The 18,845-nt window shown below is 43.4% G+C and overlaps 1 protein-coding gene across 4 annotated transcripts in view; it reads left to right on the top strand.

Moving 5' to 3' along the window:
- The window catches only part of PPP4R4 (protein phosphatase 4 regulatory subunit 4), a 1,921,930-nt gene that overhangs the window by 1,346,267 nt on the left and 556,818 nt on the right, over nucleotides 1-18,845 (top strand). The window lies entirely within an intron of this gene.

An 18,845-nucleotide genomic window follows, 5' to 3' on the forward strand; every position in this document is an offset into this window, starting at 1 on the left:
CCACACCTAAACACTATCTGTTCTGACCCCTGAAAACCCCTAAACGACATCCTTCCCTGCCCCTAAGCATCCCTCACCACTTCTATTCTACACCCCCTGAACCCTAAAAGCTCTTTCTACCCCTGAATTCCACCCATCCCAGAAACCTAAAAACCCTTCACTTCACCTAAAGTTCACCCATCCCTCACCCTTAAACATCACCCACTCCTGAGCCCTAAAAGTCCTGTCTACCCCTACATACCCACCCATCCTGAACACTAAAACTCCTCACTACCTCTAAACTCTATGCCGAAACCCGACCCATCTGTTCCCTTAAAAACCCTCTTAACACCCCCAAACTCCACTCATCTCTGAACCCTAAAAAAGCCTCACCAACCTAAAACATCACTCATTCATGACCCCTTAAAACGTCTCATCACTCCTAAACGCTAACCGTTAACTGAATCTTAAAATCCCCTTTCTACATCTAAACTCCACCCATCTCTGAATCCTTAAAAACCCTCACCACCATAAACTCCACCCAATCCAGAACCTTTATTCTCTTCACCACCACAGCCTTTACAAATCACTAAACCTTAAAAACACTTGCAAGGCCCAAACTCTGCATATCCACTAACCTTAACCCCTCAATACCCCTACACTCCACCCATCCCTGAACTCTAAAAACACCTTACCATCACTAAACACCATTCATCAGTGAATCAAAAAACTTCTCACCAAATGTCCCCCATTCCTGATACCTAAAAACCCTTCACCACCCCTAGACTCTACCCATCAATGAACCCTAAGCCCCTTTTTATTGCCTAAACTTCATCCATTTCTGGCCCTTAAAAACCTCTCATCAACCCTAAATGCCAGTCCCTGAACTGAAAAACAAAATACCTCATTAGTCCTAAACTCCACCCAAATTTAAACTTATTCTTGATTTTCCCTTAAAATTATCTTTTCTTTAAAACTTGTCCTTTAATTCTGGATTTAATTGGAATTCCATGATTTTAGTTTCCTCTAATGTATTTTCTCAGTTTTTGTTTTTTTCTATTAATTCACATACATCACTCTCATGCATATATATATAATGCCATGAATATTCAAATTTGTCTGGCTGGCCAATGCCAGCGGTTCTGTTTTAATGGTAAATAAGTACAGCAAGACAACTATCCCTGTTCCTAAGACTCAATATAATTTCTTTCTTTTCAGTGTGATTGCAGCTTTTTATGCAAAGTTTTAAGTAAGTTTCTGAAACTTTTCCCATCACTTTTTCCAAATACCACCAGCAGTCCTTATCAAATTCTTTTTACATATTTGTACTAATACGTTGTTTAATAATATTCCAATCTGAGGTACAGATTTATCTGAACTACCATCATCACACAGCCATTAAAATGTATTCCTATCATATACCTCATCAACACATTTAATAACAAAATAAGCGTAACCAATAGCTCTTTCAGAGATAACCACCTTTTAGTGCAACCTTGTTAAAAAAATATCAATAATATAAAATGTCCTCGATTTTGTAACAAAGTTTTAATTGTAAAACCATTAAACTCAAACTGCATAACCCATGAGCATTTTGGATATATAAAGTTTGTAATTTCAACCAGTCAGAGTACAGAAGTCCCTTTTATAGCCTTTCATCTCTGTGATCTCTTTCTCTTTCTTCATGTGACATTCAGCTGAAAGTTATCCTTTTTTCCTGCTTGCCCTAATCGTTGCCTGTGTAAAATGACACCATTGATAAACCGTTCTGAGTACTCTTAAACTCACACTTAACATCCCAATTAGAACATGCACAATGCTCTTATCCACCACCACCGCAGAGCGCCACCGCAGAGCGCCAATCAGGGAAGAGGGGGGAGAAGCCAAGGCTGACTATGGCTACTAATGCCGATAACAGCGCAGAAGCACAGCGGACGCGCGCAGCGGGCACGCCGACTGCGCACCGAAGGAGCAAGGGGCAAGTCACTATGCCCAAATTACAACTTACTCCGTGGCTGAATGAAAAAAAATTCATTTTAAAGAGTTAGCAGTTAACAATCTCACGCTAGCCAGATTAAGCAGAAACGGGATAAGGAAATTAAGATCTTCCTTCCCCGAATTTAACCATCTCACGACCACTATGGAACATACTGATCCCCAGGCTATGAATGAAAAAAAAGCTCTCTCGATTATCTATTTAAACACCCGCTCCCTGCCCAAACACCAATTCGATATACATAACCTGTTGATGTCAGAAAAACCATACATTTTACTATTAACTGAAACCTGGCTAGCACAGGACTCCGCCCCAACATTTTAGCAGTACTACCTGGCGAGTTCTATATTATCCCAGCTAACCGTCCACAGGGAAAAAAGAGAGGGGGAGTAGCAGACATTGTGCATCGAAACCTCAAATTTATGGCACTCACTCCCTAGACATACATCAAACAGACAACCTAGTACTTAAATTAGAATCTGGCATAACTCCTTTGGTCTATGTGCTACTCTAGAGACCACCACAGAATATGCCTCAGTTCCCAAAGTCCCTGAGCGAGCAAATGTCACAACTTGTAACTAATCATGCTAAAATACTGATGGTCGTGACTTCAACTACTGGGCCAACGACTCAGCAGGGGGACCTCACTTAGTTGAACTAATAAACCTACTTGCAGGGCTCAACCTAAGCCAATTTATTTCCATGGCGACACATATCAAACGGCTCATATTAGATCAGGTATGGTCCAAAAATCTGTCTGTAGCCAATTTAGAAATCACCCAGTGCATATGGTCTGACCACCATTTTATTAAATTCACTATAAATATCCCTACTCACCCTAAAACAATTCATCACGATCCTGTCTCACGCAGGAGCTGGAATACTATTAATAAAGATCAATTTTTAGAGTCGCTGATTAACACTATTCCTACCGGTCAACCATCTATTAATCAAAGCGAGAAAGACCTTTCGGACTGGCTGACGACAGCCAGCAACAAACATGCACCCTCAAGAAATTACGCCGTGCTCATCGCCACGAAGCCCAAAGATGGCTCTCACCTGAGTTAAACAAATTTAAACGTGACCTATGTCACGCAGAGAGGAAGTGGAGAAATAAATACTCACCCGACGACAAAAGCATTCACCTAGAAGTAAGTGGTACTTATAAAAAGGCTATAATGTCTACCAAGGCCAAATACATTTCGTCCAAAATCATCGACTCCACAAACCGCTCCAAAGACATCTTTTCAATCATTAACAAACTATCCATCCTGGATAGAGTCACAGTGAAACCCGATCCCTCTCAATCCTTATGTGAATCCCTAAAAAAAATTTCATTGAAAAATCTAAATCATTAAAAATAGTATTCCCAGCTGTCCGAGTCCTGCATGCTCCATAAAATCTAGGAACTCACAAAGGCTGGAACAATGTTCATTTATAGGCCAAGAAACTTTCACAGATCTGTTAGTTATAGTAAAATCTGGATCTCCAAGGGACTGCTGCCCCCCTTGGGTCCTAAAGGAAATATTTACTGCCCGCCCAAGTCCAGCCGTGGCCCTCTTAAATGAGTCACTGTTCTAGGGTCAGGTACCGGAGTCCTTGAAAGAGGCCATAATCATCCCCTTGCTAAAAAAAACAGGAGCTGACCCAAAAACCCTAACTAACTACCAACCGATTTGATTGCTCCCCTACCTAGCTAAATTGCTTGAAGCCCATGAAGCAAAAAGCCGATCCGCTTTTCTGGAGCAATCTGAATACCTAGATGCACATCAAGCAGGTTTCCGTCCAGCTCACTCCACAGAATCAGTGATACTGTCAGTATTGGACACTCTGAGAGAAAAGGCGGACAAAGATCTCCCTCAAACCTTGGTCCTACTGGATCTCTCAGTCGCCTTTGACTGGGTCGACCATAACATCCTGATTGACCTTGTCAGGGAGGCGGGTATCGAAGGATCAGCCCTTGAATGGATTAGATCATTCCTTACAAACCGCTCTCAGTCAGTCCATTATGGCGGTTTTACGACCCCCATGGTTAAAACTACCTGTGGAGCCCCCCCAGGGATCTTCACTTTCACCTCATTTATTCAACCTCTACCTTCTCCCGTTGATTCACGCGCTAAAAGAAAGGAATATTCAAACTTTCAACTAAGCGGATGATTTCCAATTAGTATTTCCTATCAATAACTCCTTGACCTCCGTTCACGAATTTCAGTCGACAATGCTGTTCTTCTGTGATTGGAGGAACAGTAATCAACTGAAATTGAACCCGGATGAAACAGAATTGATCCTTATGGGAGGCTCACTCAACCCCTGGAGGTCCCAGTTCTGGCCCAAAGAACTGGGACAACCCCCGACTCCATCTAATCATGCCAAAACCCTGGGAGTTGTGCTCAATAGTGACCTCACCATGAAATCTCAAATTTGATTTGTCCTTTCTACCTGCTCCTTCCAACTAAGGAAAATAAAGAAAATCAGCAGGTTCCTAACTCAGGAAGCTAAACTACAGACAGTCCTTGCCATGGTAATCTCACATTGACTATGCCAACTCCCTATATTATGGCATCCTGGCATACCTTACCCACCATCTTCAACTGATACAGAACCAGGCGGCCAGATTGATTCTGCAGAAAAACAAACAACAACAAGTCTCTCCCCTTCTGAAAATACTTCATTGGCTCCCTATATCACAGAGATGCACCATAAAGTTGGGATGTATCATCTTTAAATCCTTGAATGGCAGTAACCCCAAATTCATTAACAGCATGATCAACAGATATAATCCAACCCGTAATCTGAGATCCGCCCACTTGCACCTTCTGACAACCCCTTCTTTCAAACAGAAACGATTCGGAGGATCCAGATTTCCACACTGGGCCCAAGATACTGGAATTCCATGCCCCTAGAGATCATATCCTGTACAGACCTCATGACCTTTCGCAGACTCCAAAAAACATGACTCTTTAGACAGGCATTCGAATAATCACATGAATAAATTTACCACCCATCATCTTTCCAAGCAGCGCCAAGAAACCAACCTGGTGTACGAGCGATATATAAATTAGTTATAACATAAGATAATATCCATCAGAAAGTCATGACTAAATCATATGAAATCATAAAACAATATTACTTACTGACATTACTATTACTGGTCTGAAACCATTGAGGGGAAAAGTTGATCCACGACCCCAGGCAGGATAATCCTTTCCTCTGTATCCTTAATAGAATTTAAACTTTCCATTGGGAAAGCTGGGAAATTTTATTTTTTACGTTGGGATTGGAGGCAAGGATAATGCTAGATCAAAGCTTATGTACCACAAAAGATGCCATGTTATGCAATGGTTTAAAGTAAAAGCTCTTAAAGACAGAGTTTGATGACCAAAATGCAGCATTTGTGATATCTTCCAAGCGATCACCCAGAGAAACCACCTTAGAGGCTATAGTCCTTCTGGTAGAAGCGGCTCCAAACAGCTGTGTATTTATGACAGCTTCTTGCATGGCCCATCTGACCCATCTAGCGGTGGTGGGAAAGACACCACTTGATAGGGCTTTCCAAGGGATATACGGAGTTGTCATTATGCAGGGTGGCGGAATTCCTCTGTCATGGATTAATATAACTTAATGCACTTCCCCATATACAGCTTCGGGAATCCAGGGAAGCCAGATAAGAGACTATTTTAGAGTTGGTCTCTGTTGTTCTTGAAATGTGGAAAGTGACCTCCTCTGGGGTAAACAGTCATCCTGTGACATCTAGCGCCCTGACATTGGACACTCGTCTGCAAGCGATTAGGCACAAGAGAGAGGCCAGTTTAGCTGACATTTGTTTCAGTTACAGATACTTGTTTCTTGGCCAAGAGAGGAATAGATTAAGTATCACATTCACATCCCATAGTATGGAATAGCGCAGTTCCGAGGGCAGTGATAATATTTTGCCTCTTAGAAGTTTCAGGGTTTTGACTGTCCTATAGGCCATGCCTTCTGATCCGAGAGAGGTTAGAAAATTCAGGATGTGAGCAGTGTTTGTCCCCCATGGGAACCAACCCAACGATCTGGCCCAAGCTAATTGATATCTTTCAACCATGTTACCTGCCCATGCCTTGGAGTGGAGGTCTGAAGCCTGGAGCAAAAGTCCCGGAACATGCATTTGACCCCAGTAATTCTCTGTGCCACGAGTTGCAGCCAGCCCTCCGGATGGTGGGGATTCCCCGAGTGATCCAGGAGGAGAGCTGGGAACAGAGGGAGATGAACTGGAAAATCCAAACAAAGTTCCATCAGAACCGAAAACCATATTTGTGACCTCCAGAGGGGAGTGGTTACTACCACATTCAGCAGTTGTTGTGAACTTGGGTGGAGAGATGCATTGTCATCGAGAACAGAGGGAACGCGTAATCCCGCTCCGTGTTCCATCGTTTTTGGAAGGCATCTATCGGCTGAGCCAAGCAGACTGGCCTCCAGCTGAAGTTTTTGGCCACCTGATGGTCCAGGCTGGACGCGAACAGGTCCACTGAGAACGGACCCCATCTGGATGTCAGTGCCTGGAGCACAGAAGGATCCAGTTTCTAGAGACTGAGGTCCTAAAGATATTGGGATTGCCAGTCCGCCGCTTGACTGGCTGAGTCCGGGAGATGTTCCACCATGACTGATATCTCATTCTTCAAACAATTCTCCCAAACGCTCCTGGCCAGATCCGATTAAGGCTTGGATCACGTCCCCCGAGGTTTTTGGTATACCTGACTGCCATGACATTGCCCTTTTTAAGAAGGATATTGCATTGGATATGTTCCTTTGTCCAAAATTTGACCACAAAAGAACCAGCCAGGAGTTCCAGACAATTGATGTGAAGGGAGCTCTCATGTTCTGAACATTTTCCTCCAGTGGAGAATGCCTGACATAGTGCTTCCCATTCCACACTGCTGGCATTGAACTTGTTTTCCAGGTCTGGTAGGGATCTAAAAATGGCATGGCCTTCCATACCTCCATGTGGGCTAACCATTAGCAGATTTCTGCCCTCACCTCGTCTGTTAGAGGGACACACTGAGAGTATGTAAGGCCTTTCCAAAGGTGGGAACTCTTGAGCAGCTGAAGAGCCCTTTAGTGTAAGGGACCTGAAAAAATGGCTTGTATGCATGAGGAGAGAAGTCCCACCACCCTCGCAATCTGGTGAAGGGACATAGTCTGTTTGGCCAGAGTGCCCTTCAGCTCGTGTCTGATCCTGGTCACCTTCCGGGAAGGGAGGCTCAGAGTGGATTGGACAGAATCCACTACAAACCTGAGAAAGGCAATGGATTGTGTTGGGATAGAACTGATTCTGATGGATATATATGCCTGTGGGTTCCTTACCGTTTGAATTACCCGTTGCACCAGCATTCCACTGAAATCTTTTCTTAGCTCTCCCACGTCGACAAGGAAGTCACAACAACACGGATCCTCTTGCAACTCTGCATGACGTCATCGGCGCCATAAGAAGAGCTCGTCGGCCACGTCAACGGCGCTGAAAAAAGGGTGTCAGTTCCCTTTTTTTCCGCGCCGTCGACACGTAACGGTTTTTTCTGGGACTCTCCATTTTCATTGTGTATACTTTGTTTCTGCTGTTTCCTTTGGTATTTCCCTTTCGATGTAGCCATAGCACTGCTTCACCAAGTGGCTCCTAAGCAGCTGGAGGATGACCGTGATCAAGGATGCCACCACTCTAGGGTGGGGTGCTCATCTGGGGGATCTGGAGGTCAAGGGTCTTTGGTCTCCAGAGGAAAGGTTGCTCCATATGAGCCTTCTGGAATTGCGGGCAATACATTTGGCTCTCAAGGCCTTCCTTTCCTCCCTTCTCGGTCAGTCGGTTCAGGTCCTGACGGACAGCACTACCACGATGTGGCATATCAAAAAACAGGGAGCGGTAGGGTCGTATCATTTCTGCCGAGAGGCTTTTATCCTGGGCTCAGGATCACAGGATTTGCGTCATTGCAACTCATCTGGCAGGAGTGTTGAACGTGCTTGCGGATAGTCTCAGTCGGCAGTACTCAGCCGATCACGACTGAGGGCTTCACCAGGAGATGATTCACCGCATGTTCAGGTTGTGGGGGTCTCCTCAGGTGGACCTATTTGCCACTTACGAGAACTCACACTTGCCCGTTGTTCTGCAGTCTCCAGTATCCGATGCAGGGAGCATTGGGGGACTCATTCCAACTGGGTTGGTGCTTTCGGCTTCTTTACAGGTTTCCTCCCATACCCTTGATTCCTCTGGTTATGGGAAAGATTCGTGAAGACCAGGCCCAAGTCATATTGATCGCCCTGGATTGGCCAAGAAGCATGTGGTACACAGATCTTCTTCACCTCTCATCATACCCTCTGCTCTGTCTCCCTCTCAGGGCAGATCTCCTCTCGCAGTGGCAGGGGCAGGTACTACACCCCCACCTCCAGAGCCTGCACCTTCATTCCTGGAGATTGAACGGGGCAACCTGAGTTCTTTCTCTCTCCCACCAGGTATGGTGGATGTTATTTTATCGACCAGGAGATATTCCATCAAATCTGTATATTCTTCTAGATGGACCAGGTTTGTGAAGTGATGTGGAGAGAGGTCCATTGAGCCTTTGAAGGTCCATTTATCGAATGTACTTTTTCACTTTCTTTGGCCCAGCAAGGTTGTGCTGTGGTGGCGGTTCAGGGCTACTTGTCGGCCTTCCTTTGTTTGCCGGACAAGTCGTCTTTATTTAAGCCCCCCATTGTTATGAGGTTTATTAAGGACCTCACCAATAGGTTTCCTCCCACTCCCTTAATAATACCTCAGTGGGATTTTAATTTCGTCCTTGCAATTCTGATAGGGTCTCCTTTTGAGCCTCTTCATGGTTGCCCTTTGAGGCTGCTTTCTAATTTACTCAGCCAGGAGGTTAAGTGAGCTGCAGGCTCTTAGTTCTTAGTTCTAAACCTCCTTTTACTACTATCCATGCAGTCAGAATGGTTCTTAGGACCAGGACTGTTTTCCACCTAGGAAAGTCTATTACATTTCTTACCTTTCTTCCTCCCCCGCACCCTTCCAAGGAGAAGGAGAGACTTCACTGCCTGGACCCTCGAAGGGCGGTCAATTTCTATCTGAACAGAATCAGGGACTTGAGGTTGGACAACCAGCTCTTTGTTGGCGTTGTGGGGAAGATGAAGGGCAAAGCTGTCCACAAGAGAACACTGTCCAAGTGGATCATCTTGTTTATCAAGATATGCTAAACCCTGGCCAAAAAGGAGCCTCCTGAAGGTATCAGAGCTCATTCTACTAGACCTATGTCTTCCACATCTGATTTGGCCAGAGGTGTCCCTGTAGTGGACATTTGTAAGGCTGCAACACGGGCCTCCCTCCACACTTTCTTGAAGCATTATGGCGTGGATTCTGAGATGAGGAGTGATGTCCATTTTGCTCGTTCTGTGCTGCAGGACTTTTTGGTATAAGTAGGTGGACACCCTCCTTCCAGAGTGGGACTGCTTTGGGACTCAATTCAAAAGGTGAGGAATCCACAGGTAGATGTATCCATCAGAAAAACAAGTTAATTACCTTCAGTAAAGTTTTCATTGTTAGACTTTGTTGTCTTCCTATGTATTTTGCTTGCCATACTGTTGGTTGTTAGGAAATGCTTTGTTTCTTTAGCTTTTCCTCTTTTTATATACTGTCTGTGTGTATTTGTGTATATATTGTATACTGTGGATACTCCAATTATGTTGTTGGTCCACCCATTCGCCTCAAAGGAATGGAAAAAATGAGTGGAACTGACGTCAGCACGCCGACGAGGTCACCTTATGGCTTCGGTGATGTTATACTTAGTCGCAAGCGGAGCCGTGCAGTTGTGACGTCCTCGCCAACGTGGGAGAGCTAAAAAAAGATTTCCTTCGAATGCTGATGTATGGGTAATTCAAAAGGTGAGTAATACACAGGCAGATACTGTACCCACCAGAAAAAGCATTTACCGAAGGTAAGTAACTTATTCTTTGTTCTTGTTACTGAAAAAAGGAACAGGACTAACAGGGATACTGCCCACTGAAGATATGTCCGCATGGTTGTGGTGCTTTGGTTGATGAGCAAGATATCATCTAAATACATTATTAGGTGGATGCTTCTGGCTTCTGGCTTGTAGGTGCTCCACCACTGGTCAAAGGATCTTGGTGAAACACCTTTGGCCGAAGACAGTCCGAACGGCTGCGAAGTGAACTTGTATGTGGCTCAACGACACTGGAATTGGAGTATGCGACGATGTGTCAGGAATATCGAGACTGTAAGGTAAGCGTCCTTTAGATCTAGATACACCAACCATTTATTGGGAAGGAGGAGGACTCTCAGGAGATGAATACCCTCCATTTTGGGGGTAGACCAGCGATTCATTGATGTGCTTGATGACTGGGAGTTTCCAACCGTTGTGTTTGTCCACCAAAAATAGGTTACTGAGAAACCTGTATGGATGTGCGTAGGTCTGGACTATGGCTCTTTTGGCCAGGAGTTCCTGAATCTCAGTTATGACCAAGGAGGATTCCTCTTCGAAAAAGTGTAAGGGGCTCTGAACTGTACAGGGGAGCTGCAAAACTCTATCCGGAACCCCCGATGGACTGTAGGACTCATGCGTTGGAAGCCACAGTTTTCTAACTGTGGCAAAGGCTGCCATGCTGGCCCCAATATTAGATGGGGAAAAAGGGATCCCACTCACCATGAGAGGCACTTTGCCAATGTCCACCTCTGGACCCGCAATGTTGAGGATATCCTTATGTGCGATAGAACCCATCAAATCTGATCTGGTACTGATACTGGATACTAGAGCTTGATCTCGGGAAGGAGGATTGTTGTTGTCCATGGCCAGTTGTGCAACCCCTCCCAAGGCTGGCCCGATAAAAACCGAGGCTTAAATTTATTTTTTATTGATGGCTATGTCTTGTCCAGAGAATTAAAGGTAGAGATGAACTTGCTGAGTTCCTTAATAAAAGTCTCCCCAAACAAAACTCTGTGCCACTTAACTGGCTTCTGAGGTAGCCAGGTCTCAAAGGTTGGGATCAATCTTTATCAGAAGGGACCTCTTACTTAATTACCAAAGAAATAGTATCACCCTCTGCACCCGTCCTGAGAGGATCTCCAGGGATATCGGGAAATCAATGATCCTGCAGTATCTAGTGGCTTTTGCTGGCAGGATTGCCAGGACTGGACGATGCACTTTTTGGGATCATCAATGTATTTGGTGAGGAAAGTCAGTGTGCAATACCTTACTCATCAGGGATGGGCGGGAGGACTCCGCCATGAGACAGTTAAGGTCCTCCTTGTTGAGAGGTTATCTGAGTATCTCTGCCATCTAAGTGGCAACTTTGTCAGCAGGAACCCACTCAGAGGAGCAGGATGTAGGAGGGCATGGGAATTGAGTATGTCTGTGTCTAACCCTGATGCAGGTTTGGTGACACCATCAGATGGTTTTGGGGCAGGGCTGGGACACCAGGGTCTCTCTGGCTCCATATCCCCATCTGAGAGTGGCAAATTGTCGCCATTTGGGGATGGGGGTAGGTGATGGTGCTGAACTTAAGTCAGGGTGCTTGGGTAGGGGCAAGGGATTCAATGGAGTTCTGGGCCAGAAAAGCATGTTTCAGACAATCAAAGAGGTCTAAATCTATGCCTACGTACTTCATACCAGAATTCTAGGGCTTCTTCAGTCTGCCCATAGGCTGAAGAGTGGATGACCCTGTAGGTTTGCCTTTTTGTTGAGGGGTTGAACGCACTGCGCTGCTAGATTAAGCAATTTTTGTTCTAGCGGTGCCATGGCTTTCAAGACCACATGTTGAATTAAGGCATCCATTACGCCACAGAAGTCGTCATTGATGGGGAGGTAGTTAACCTCTTTCACCTCCATCTAGGATTCTTGTGAATATCCTGCCTTTCAGGGGCACTATGGGCTGGTGAAACCATACGAATTAAGGGGCCCTAACAGGCATTGTTGGGGGGTGGGGGGGTGTATTACCCACCCTTTGTTTGAAAGGTCAACTGAAGTTACAGGTAAGTAATTTGGTAACAAACCTGTACTTTTGGTATACTTTTTAATGTACTTTTACTATTTTATGGGCCTCTGTGCAGTGCCCCCGATGCCCTGCAGAGGGCTATGTCACAAGCCTGTGAAGAACGCTGAAATATACAGGGATGATAATCTCTGATACAGACCCGAATTGGGGCGTTCAAGTATGCACTAGCATGCTGTCAAAAATGGCTTTGCTTCAAGATATGGACCTTCTGTGGAGAGGCGTAACACTCCAGGCCCTCAGGAATTCGGGCAGCCGTGAGCACTGGTCTGATCACTAAGCAAGTAATGTGATTGGAACAGTGGGCGGCGTGCGCAAGAAAAAAGCCTCTGAAGAGGGATGCGACACACAGCCTCGACACGCCACGGCAAGGCGACCACCTAAGCCACATAGATGCAACCACACTTCAGTGGGGATCAACACCTGGAAAGCAAATGGCACAGAAACACAGGCGCAAAGCTGAAAGTAGGAATTCACTTGTAGTAATACTCAAAACAATATGGAAAGGGGACCCACAGGCCTTGCACTTAACTAAAGGCTAGATGGAGCAGCGAAGAAAGAGGAAGAGCTCACAGAGACAAAGGACTATAAGGGGGATTTATGTACTCTGATTGGTTGAACTGATACACTTTTTCTATCTAGTGTTCATGGGATGCATAGTTTGAATTTAATGGTTTTACATAGCTAGTGTTAAATTAAAGTGAAATAGGAAAGCATAACCCTTGCCTCCGGTCCTCATATCGAATATGTTCACATCCCATAAAGCTAAATACGAAGGTCGGAAAGGATGTGAGATATTTTTCATAGGTCTTTAAAAGAATTCCAACTGGATGCCTCCACTGTAACATAACTTGCTGATAGAGCTCTAGATGGTTGACCACCTTTAAAAAGAAATAACATTTGCCACACTGAAAAGAAATGTTGAATCTGGACAAAGATCAGCTCATATAATTCTAGTAGTGCCGTTAAGTTCACATCTCCTTGAAGAGACTTCTATCTGGCAGGGAACGCCAGGGATCACAAAATACCTCCCACGATCAACCACACCTCTAGGCTCTCAGAGTGCTCGCTCATCAGCAAATGAGATTGTCCCCCTGAAAATAAATGGCAATGATGTAGAAGTTAGTGAGGTTTTGTATTCTAGGTTCTTCAATTGTGTAAGAATCTTCCCTCCAGGACCTCATTGTAAAGACCTGGAAAGTACTTGGCTTTAACTGAAATGTAATGAATTAGATATCTGATAGAGACTTCTATCGACAGATTCCTTACCTTTGAATGTCCCCAGGTGTCAGACTGGATCCGGAAGATTTTTCATGAGCAGTACCCTGCGCACCTGTAGGTGGCCTTGGTTGGCTTTGTGTCATCGTCCTCATGATGCCTGTGTTACCAATATAGGTGCCACCTCAGCATGCTAATGTCAGTTTTTTTCGTTCTGCGCCAGCCAGTGCAGATCCGAGAGAAGAACTACCTCTCTGTCAGGTTTTGACAGGCTTTGTAAACATTTTGTGAAAGATTTTTTGAATTGTGTATTGAGGATGTCATCCTCCAAGTTAGGTTTCAAACCCTGTTTCGCCTGTCACCATGCCATGTCGGTGCTGGACTCACACCTCATGAGTTTGTGGTGTCTGGAGCCCGACCATAAATCCAAGTCGTACTCCGATTGCAAGGCCAAGGGGCCGAAGGCTTTGAGGGGTCGATCTCTGAAGTAGCTAGCGGCCCAGCATGTTACTCCAAGAAAGTCACGCTCCCACTCGGGAGGAAGGTCACGTGATCATTCCAGAAATCCCAAGTCCTCTTCTTCCCACTCCAAGTCCTCTGGACATTCAGGTAAGAGGCATAAAAAACACAAGAAGTCAAAGATTACTTTGGCTTCTCCTTATCTATTGGCTGACACGATGAAGGGGCATCAGTGCTCGAGGCCTGGTTCTTTGGAATCTGTGCCTGATCCTACCTTACTGGTTTTTCCAGAGCTGGAGCAACACCTGCTCCAAATAAAGGAATTTTATGAGGCCATATGTATCATTTTAGATTGGCCTTTGGACCAGGAGGGATTGGAGCTAGCCGCATCAATCAATGCCGGTTCTTATGCCGGCAGGAGCCTTGTGTCCTAGGTAGGAGCCTGAACCTTATTCTGTAGGACTAGGCTTTGGGGGAGCTGAGAAGGTTCTCTGGACTCTCTGGAATACCAGTCTGACCACAGTTTGGAATTGTGTGAGGAACTGGAGGGTGCCAACGGTCTAGATACATCTCCAGATTCCGGCCTGCTTTCTTCCCCTATCGTGACTATGGATGATGAGCTTCTTATGCAATGGTGGAACAAGGGAGGCTGAGGGCCTCCACCAACAACCACACCAACAACTTGTTTGAGGCTATATCCTCTGGTCTACAAAAGGGGGCAATTGCAGCCCAATCTTTTTCTCTTCTTTCTTTGTCCCTTTCATGATAGGGACAAAGATGTTACTCCAATTCCTTCCGTAATCCAAAGAACTGTGGAGGATTTCATCCAAATCTAGACTTATGATGTTATACACAAATTCATCCAAAATGAGACTCAGAATTCTAACATTGCAGCAACTTCATCAAGCCCTTAAAGAGCAATACTAGCTAGTTTCTACAGACTTCTAGGATGCATAGTTCTTTGCTCCAGTTTCACAATGTGAGAAGCATTTACTTACCATCTTGCCAGTGCCACACACAGAGACTCCACCCGGTGCCCTGCTATGCTTCCTCTTTGGGGGGACATGGCAGTATCCTCACCCAGCACTATCAATTTCTCCCAGTGTGTGTCACACATGCAGCTTATTATGGAGCAATGTTGGCTTCTGGCAAACTCAAAAATGTATTAGCAATTAGCATATTATTTCTTCACTATATGCATCTTCGATTTAGGACATTTACTATTCTATTGCTAATGCTCAGATTATTCAAGCTAAAGTTATGAAATCATCCTAATCCAAGATGGTGACATTTAGATCACTCCCTGTTTTCTACATCATATAAGGAGCTCCATCATGAAGACGAGTTGTCTCGCAGTTGTTTTCTATCAATTTGTTTGCTCCTGATTTCTGTGGTTTTCAGCCTTTTCTCTGATATCCTGTTTTTCGGTCTGACTGAAGTTTTTTTCTGGATTCCAGTTTTTCCTTCTTGCTGAGTTCTTTCCTGGAGCCGTCTTGGATTCTAATCTGACATCCACTTCTGCCACTGAAAATAAATGTTGTTACCTGCATATGAGGAAGTCATCATCAGCATTGCTAAGAAGACCAGATCTTGACACAAAATTTCACAGAACAAATGTGAGGTTTACTGTTGGTGATCTGCACTTTTTATGGGAAGTCTTCCCTTTCAGTTTGTTCTCTGCCGCAAGTGAATTCACAAAATAGGTGGCAGTTAGTCCTCGTTTATCACCAGGGCCAATTGTTATATCCAGATGTGAATGACTGACTGTTGACTGACTGTTAAAAGCTCCTACAGCAAATTATTTAATATTCACTTCTGTTTTTTCCTTTCCTTTTTCCAAGTACTTTACAAGTTAAATAGGAAAAGTCAGAATATGTTGAGAGGGACAGCACCTTCACCCATTTGTAATAACCCTTAAATACTTTTAAGAAATGCACCTATATTTTGGGAACAATGGAGTAATAATCGAATCAATCAAATTAAGCATGTGATTAAGAAAAGGTAGATGGTGCCCTTTGATGACATGAAAACAAAATATAATTTAGACAACCAAGAGAAGAAGTACCTTATATCAAAACAAGCAGTGGATCTCTACACATGTATAGAACTGATAGACATACAATTCAACACATGTAGACCCATACCAAATAGCATATTTAATAGTATGTGTGTTTTTTTCTGGTTCATGTATATATTACATTCAGGCAGAATACTGTGAAGTGTTCAATAAATGTATACAAAATCATCTGAGAAATAAGTGAAAGAAATCACAGAGGAGGAGCAGGAAATAATTATTTCCTCAGTTTCCTCAATTGCTAGAACACATATAGATTTGCTGAATTGATTATCTCAGCACCAAAAAAGATTTTATACTTGTCTACGCAAAGAAAACCAAATTTAAATTGTAGCAGACAAATGCTGGAAATGTGGTAAGGAGAAATGTGCATTGCTGTCCCACAATATAATATGGAAATAACCTTTGCATTTCTGGAGCAAAGGATGTGAAGAAATATCAATAATGATTGGAAAAGATATACGACTCAATGAGAAGATGATTGTTTTCAATGAGCTTTCTGAGATTGGAGTAGAAGATCTACCTTTTCAGCTCTGGATGCAAAAAGCAATGATGGGTTGGAATATACTTACGCTTACAAATGGAAAGATGCTAGTTGCGCAACCTTAGAATTGTATTGGCTTAAAGAACTGTCTTGAATTGCAACCATGAAAAAATGAAATGCTCAATAAGAAAATGGCTCCACTTTTTTAGAAGAATCCTGGACAAATTTCTGACACATCAAATGAAAATCCTAACTGTAATATATATTAGATTTGTCATGTTACATTGTATCATACTAGAGTATGTGTGTATATGGCATATTTTATTTTAGGTGTAGCATAAGTTTGTCTCACATGTTAAATACTCTTATTTCATGTTGACATATTTAGTACATATACTTTAGAAGTCAAAACTCAAATACATTTTAAAAACGAATTCACCAGATCTCCTATTTAAGAGTCAGTCCTGCACAGCATAATTTTACCCAATCTTGGATTCACATTGAATGAAAAAAAAATGCATGTCTTGTTCTCTGTCAGTGAGTACAGTCCATGGATACAGTACTGTTCCAGGCTTTGCCAGCAAGGGATAGATGGTTGGCGGAAAAAATCTGATGATTTCCAAGGTTGTGGCATCACCTCATCAAATAGCTCCAGTGGTTCCACATCTTCTAGGGATCATGGCTTCTTGCCCATTTCTGATACCTTACGTTCACCTATAAATGAGACATCCTACAATGATGCATGTGTGGCAAGGGAATCAATACTTTGGGATATTGATAGTTGTCATTACATTACAGTTTCCCCTCATCTTCCTTAGTTTGTTCAATGGCGGGTAAACATATCCAGCATAATGGTGGGTATCCCCTTCAAAAACCCTCAACATCAAATTACAATATTAACAAATGCTTCTCACCAGGGGTGGTGTGGGCACCTAGTGAACATGTCATTCAGTGCCCAATAATCCTCAGTGGAGGGCACTCATTTTTTAACACCCTGTAGCTGAACGCTACCAAACGTGTTCAGAGAACTTTCCTTCAGCAAATGAAAAATGTACAAGCCCAGATGCTGAAGCCAGTGCATCTGCTTTGTTTCACCTGAACTAACAGGGAGGTGTATGCTCCAGTCAACTGTGCATTAAAGGGCTAGAAATCTTTGGCTGTGCAATGGACTGAGAAATATGACTATCAACTGCTCATTCAGTTGGGGAAGTTGACATCAGGTCCTGGTGCAACCATGATTTAGAGTTTGTTCCAGAAGTAATAGACAGAATGTTCTATCTTTAAGATAAGCCCCCTTAAACCTTTTTGAGACTAAAATGAAAAGTAAATGCAAACCTTTTCATTATTTGGAGTTTTCCCAAGAAGGGATTACCAGTTGACCCTCTTGTGATTCATTGGCTGTACCCTGTCCACTTTGCCTTTCGTCCCTTTGCTTACAGCTTGCACTAGTAATTAGATAGTGCCTAAAAATCCCTCATTAGCGTTTCCAGTCCAATAGCACGCGAGTTGAGCTTTGGTACAAAGTGTTCCAGTCAATTGATCTGTCAAGCAGCCGATCAGATGCCCTGAATTCATTGTTTAACCAAAAATTATTGCATAGACATGCACATGAGAGAAACAGCTCACTTCAGTGTGACTATACTTCAGTGTATTTTGGTGTGATTTATTGCATATACTCAACCCACCACCTGGAAGGTTGATCAGGGATGCTTCATATTAGAAATCTGCGCTAGCACCTACCTATTACAAGAATAAGTAATTTGCCTTTTTTAATGATCGTTATGATATATGGATCACCACTTGCAGATTCCTTGTCACCCCCAACTACCTGTCTTGAGGATTCAGCAAGTTTATGAGTAGTATTTTTATTTTGATTTGTCCTCTGCGTCTCCGCCTCAATGGCAGTATAGAAAACGGACACGTTATATCCTGTGCTGAAATCACATCTGGAGTCCACACAGCTCCCAGTAAAATTGTCAGGTAGCGCCCCCTGATGTCGATGACAAACTAATGCACAAAAACATTTCTGGTTCTTGCGTTGCAGCTGGAAAGGGCTCATCTAAGGAATCTGTGTCATAAGAATGTTACCGAAAGTAAGTAATTTGAACATTTGCTCTGTGATAAACTACAAGCAGAGAGCGAGATTGAACTTCCAACTGCAAAAGCAGGAAAGACGAAGCTATTCATGTACGGTGCTTTATGGAGTGTGGCAGAAACATTTTGATATGCTATAAGTAACGTTTTCCTATTGAATCATTGGAGTTGAATTACTTGAAATTTCTTGCCGTTGAAAAATATACGAAGGAAAGATACACATAAAAACTGTGTTTCTAGAAACCCTCCTTTTTAAAAGTTAAGTAGTTTTATAGACTTTTTGTAGGGGTTAGGTCTAAATCCATACTTCGATTTAAACTACTATTCTTTAAATTGTGTGAGTTCATATCTTTTTTAGATATGTCAAAGGCCTATGGTACCAGCTCAGCATAATATAGGTGTTTGACCAACGAACGTTCATAGATATAATTGTCTTATGTGTGTAAGAGTTACTATTATTCTGATTATTATTGTATCGCAATCCGCAATAGGATGCACATTTCTCCATTCCTCGAATGCTG

Source organism: Lissotriton helveticus, chromosome 9 (genome assembly GCF_964261635.1).
Source record: "Lissotriton helveticus chromosome 9, aLisHel1.1, whole genome shotgun sequence".
NCBI lineage: Eukaryota > Metazoa > Chordata > Amphibia > Caudata > Salamandridae > Lissotriton > Lissotriton helveticus.